The sequence below is a fragment of the Suricata suricatta genome, chromosome 3 (genome assembly GCF_006229205.1).
Source record: "Suricata suricatta isolate VVHF042 chromosome 3, meerkat_22Aug2017_6uvM2_HiC, whole genome shotgun sequence".
Lineage (NCBI taxonomy): Eukaryota > Metazoa > Chordata > Mammalia > Carnivora > Herpestidae > Suricata > Suricata suricatta.
This window is the reverse complement of record NC_043702.1, coordinates 10,527,745-10,532,317: the sequence shown is the minus strand read 5'-3', so window position 1 is coordinate 10,532,317 and position 4,573 is coordinate 10,527,745. Positions and strand designations below refer to the sequence as shown.

The 4,573-nt window shown below is 47.6% G+C and overlaps 1 pseudogene; it reads right to left on the bottom strand.

The window, feature by feature from the left end:
* Positions 1–961: 961 nt before the first annotated feature.
* Positions 962–4,573, bottom strand: part of LOC115286282 — a 15,396-nt pseudogene continuing 11,784 nt past the window's right edge.

Sequence of the window (4,573 nt, the reverse complement as noted above, 5' to 3'; positions counted from 1 at the left end):
TTTTTTAAAAAAATGCTTATTTATAATTTTTGAGAGAGAGCAAGTGAGTGTGGGGAGGGGCAGAGGGAGAAAGAGAGAGAGAATCCCTAGCAGCCTCCACACTATCAGTGCAGAGCCTGACACAGGGCTCGATCCCGTTTACTGTGAGATCATGACCTGCGCTGAAATCAAGAGTTGGTCACTTAACCAACTGAGCCACCCAGGCACTTTCGGAAAAATATTTTTGTGGCTGATGTTAAAGAGATTACTGCCTATGTTTTTTGTTTGTTTATTTGCTTGTTTTTCCCCTAGGACTTTTATGGTTTCAGATCTCACATTTAGGTCTTTAATTCATTTTGAGTTTACTTTTGTGTATGGTGAAAGAAAGTGGTCCAATTTCATTCTTTTGCATGTAACTGTCCAGTTTTCCCAACATGATTTGTTGAAAAGACTGTCTGTTTCTTATTGTATGTTCTTGTCTCTTTTGTTATACTCCAAATGACCATAAAAGTGTGGGTTTATTTCTGGACTCTCTATTTTGTTCTATTGATCTATGTCTTTGTTTTTGGCCATTACCATACTGTTTGATTACCACAACTTTGTCATGTGCCTTGAAATCTGGGATTGTGATATATCAAGTGTTGTTCTTTTTTTTTTTTTTTCAAAATTGCTTTGGCTATTCAGGATCTTTTATTTTTTACTGAAAAACATTTTTTTTTTTTTTACTGAAAAACTCATGACTTTATTCAGATTAAGGTCCTCTACAAAAAAGTAGGGTTCTATCACCTATGTCTGTAACACATTTACAAAATAGCTTTTAAAGAAAAAATCTGGTCAAATTATGAATGGGTGATGAAAAGCTTTTCCAGTAAGAAGGAAAATGTGGAGTAGTAGTTTAAAGAACTCAATAAAAACTTCCATTTTTAAAAATTTTAAAATAATGTACAAAGTGTAACTCTTTTCAAGACTCGTGTGTGGGGTATGCTGTCCGTATTCAAGTTGAAGGTCTATGCCTTACTCCGTGGGCCAGCTTTGAGGCCACACTGAGGTGTTCCCTGCACCACATGCTTTAGGACATGGGTGACAGGTGATCCATCGCTTGGCGCAAAATGTCTTTACTCTCGCTAGGAGGCAGCTTACTGAAGTAGTGTTGTGGTGTCAGTTGCATAAATAGTTCAGGAGAGATTTCCGAGGTGATCCTGATGTAGTTGTTCTCAGCGATGCTGAACGTGTGGAAGAGAACCCACTCGGGCATCTTCTGGGCGAGGGAGTAGCTGGACAGCGGGTGTAGCTGGACGACCTGCTCGTGTGTCCGCATCAGGTAGTTGCTTGACCCGTCCACATCCCGAGCCGTCTGCACGAAGTAGCGGGACAAAGAGCTTTCTTTATGTTCAGAGCGTTTTCCTTTGAGCCGAAAGTGGTTCTGCTCAGGGAAGCTCGATTCTCTTGACAATTTCAGAGTTCCACTTGGATAAGGTCCGCTGGCCTGAGTGCGCAGCAGTTGAGGAAGTAATCATGGTACCACTTTTCAACACAGTGCTCCCTGGAGGGATTCAGAGCTGCGTCCTGGTAGGCCTTTTCAATGTTGATGAGGGTGAGGCGATCCCCTTCAGGAGGTAAACACATCTTCAGCAGGTCAAGGCAGCCTCCTCGGCTCCACGCGGCAGACTGGAGAAGCAACTGGGAGCTGTCATCGAGGTGGCCATTGTCAGCATCTCCTCCATGCAGGACTCAAAGATAGACTTTGAGAGTTGGGGGTCAAGAGGAAACTCTGACACGATGATCCCAAACTCAGAGGGATTGCCGTCATTGTCCAGGGCTGCCAGCTAATCCGGGTCTTCCAGAGCCTGCATCAGACTTGCTGGTGCTGGTCTGTTCATGAGGTCACAGTGGCCCAAGCCTGCGATGTTTAGTGTCTTCAGGAAGAGCACCATGCAGTCAGGTGGGCCTCCTGCATCTCGGCCGGCTTAAGCGGCCGCATATCTTGGGCAGCGAACTCCTCCAAGTACAGGCAGAAAAGTTTTCCAGAAGAAGATGAGCCGAGAATCTGCTTGGGGATCTCCACCTGGCTTTGGCCGATGGGCCGCGTGACGAGGGAGTTCGCTCAGATCCTCGGGTTGTACCCCTTTCTCCTGTCCACTTCCACCTCAATTACAAATTTGATGGTGTTGCTCCAGATCAAAGACTCCCCGGAGCTAGCGGTGAGCACCACCCTCCTCTGATACACTTGGCATCTTTTTTCTGCTTCTTCACTGGGCTTGAACAACACACATTTCTCTTCCGGGTACAGAGGAACCACCGCCTGCTCCCCAAGATCTGGGTTTAAATTAGATCCTTCTTGACAGACAATTTCATCAGCTTTTTCAATATCTTGTTCACAGGCCAGGAAGACCACGATGTCCCCCTTTTCATCAGACTGGTGAATTTCAAAGATAAGGTGTAAAATGACTCGAAAGTCTCCGTCTGCGCCCCTGCTCAGGTACGTGACCTCCATGGGGTGCTGTGTCTTCACCTGTATGAGAGGCACGTTTCCATAGTAAGAAATGAGCTTGCTGATCAGGGGAGGTGACGAATTGATTATAAGCTTCCGTCCTGGTCTTGCCATCAAAACGTCCTTCAGAAGTCCAAGGAACACATCCGTGGCAAGGCTTCTTTCGGGTGCATCATCTAAGAGGATGACCCCATAACCACCCAAAAACAGACTGGACATCATCTCTCTCTGCGACATGGAGCCAGCGCAGTACCTCAGGATGGTTTCACTGGCGCAGCAGTTTTCAAAGGGGATCACGTAGCCGACTTCATGCCCAATGTTAACATCTGTCTTGTCCGCCACCCAGAGGGCGAGCTGCACGGCGCTCTGCAGGTGGCCCTGCTTGCACACCACGCCCCGTGTTGATAGCGGATGGACAGGCAGTGCTCGGTGCACCACTGAGGGTTATTTGTTCTAGTTCTATGAAAAATGGTGTTGGAATTTTGATAGGGATTGCACTGATGGCACAGACTGCTTTGGGTAGTATTTTATTTTACTTTATTTTAGCCATGTTGGTTCTTCCAATTCATGAATATAGACTATCTTTCCATTTACTTGGTTGTCTTCAATTTCTTTCACCAAACTTTTATAATTTTTCAGAGTACAGGTCTTTTACTTCCTAAGTTAAGACTTCATTAACAGCAACTAAAAAGTAACCTGAAGTGTGTTCTGTGTGAACAGCCCGGTTTGTAATGATATTTCAAGCTCCTTTGGCTCAGGCTCATTCAGGGGGCTGACAAGACACCTAGGGCTTGCCTCATTTGTGTGCCACTTGGACTGTCCTAGGATGGCCAGGAAAAGCACTTTCATATTCCACAACGGTCAACAGAATCTGCTCTGTGGACTGTGCTGACTGCCTTCAATATTTAGCTTAATAGGAAACAGTGATCCAAATGGGGTTGGCCAATTGGAAGCAGCCATTACAAGGCAGCATTCCATGGCTGGCTGGTCCAAGATCACTAGGGGCAGAGCAGCTGCTGGAAATATGCCCAGAGGTTTGTCTTTCCCTTTGAATAAGCTGACGGTAGCAGAAGCCTGCTGGAGGCGGCCACGTGGCTTGGGAGGGCTGTGCTAGGAATGTGCTTGCTTTTGTCGTCCAGAGGACCGCGAAGGACCCTTTGCAATAACCCTTGATAACACTCGGTCCCGGTTCCACGAACTACAGTCTCTTCCTGACTGATGTTACAGGATGAAGAAACACCCAAGGAACTCCGCCTTGGGAGGGTGAAAGAATGTGACCTGGGATCACCTTTCCCTTTGAATCTCAAATTGTCCTCTTCTGCCTAAAAGGGAGGCTTCACCACTTAGTAAATGTTAATAGGTGGTGCAGGAATGAAAAAAAATCTTTGACCTGGGCTGATTGGATGAAGAAATGTTAAACGCGCCCGAGGGAAATTTGGACCCACTTAGACTTCTACCAAAAAAAAAAACATTTGCCAAAAACTTCTTCCCAAACCACCCCCCAACAAACAAACAAAAATCAGGATTTCATAGTTACTTCCTGTCTTATTTTAAAAATGGCCTTAGAAAGACAACGAAAAGATAAATTTAGCAAGGTTTACGAGTCAGAAGGACTCAGTAAGGAAGTGCACGAAAGGCCATGTGAGGTTCTGCTACGGATATTTGCATCAACAACAGGGAAGTGGCCTTGAGCCCTGGGTCTAGACTCTCCCCTAGAGGTCGTATATAAGCCCCTCCCCCAGCAGAAGAAGGCATCCGACCTCCCTCACCTCCTGAGTCTCCCTCCTCCCCTCTGCTGAGTCCTCTCTGCTGACACCATGGGGTGCTGTGGCTGTGGAAGTTGTGGCGGCTGCGGAAGCTGCGGCGGCTGCAGTAGCGGCTGTGGCGGCTGCAGCAGTGGCTGCGGCGGCTGTGGCAGCTGCACCACCTGCAGGTGCTACCGGGTGGGCTGCTGCTCCAGCTGCTGCCCCTGCTGCTGCGGCTGCTGCGGGGGCTGCTGCAGCACCCCCGTGGTCTGCTGCTGCCGCCGCTCGTGTGGCTGCAGCTCGTGTGGCTGCGGCAAGGGCTGCTGTCAGCAGAAGTGCTGCTGTCAGCAGAAGTGCT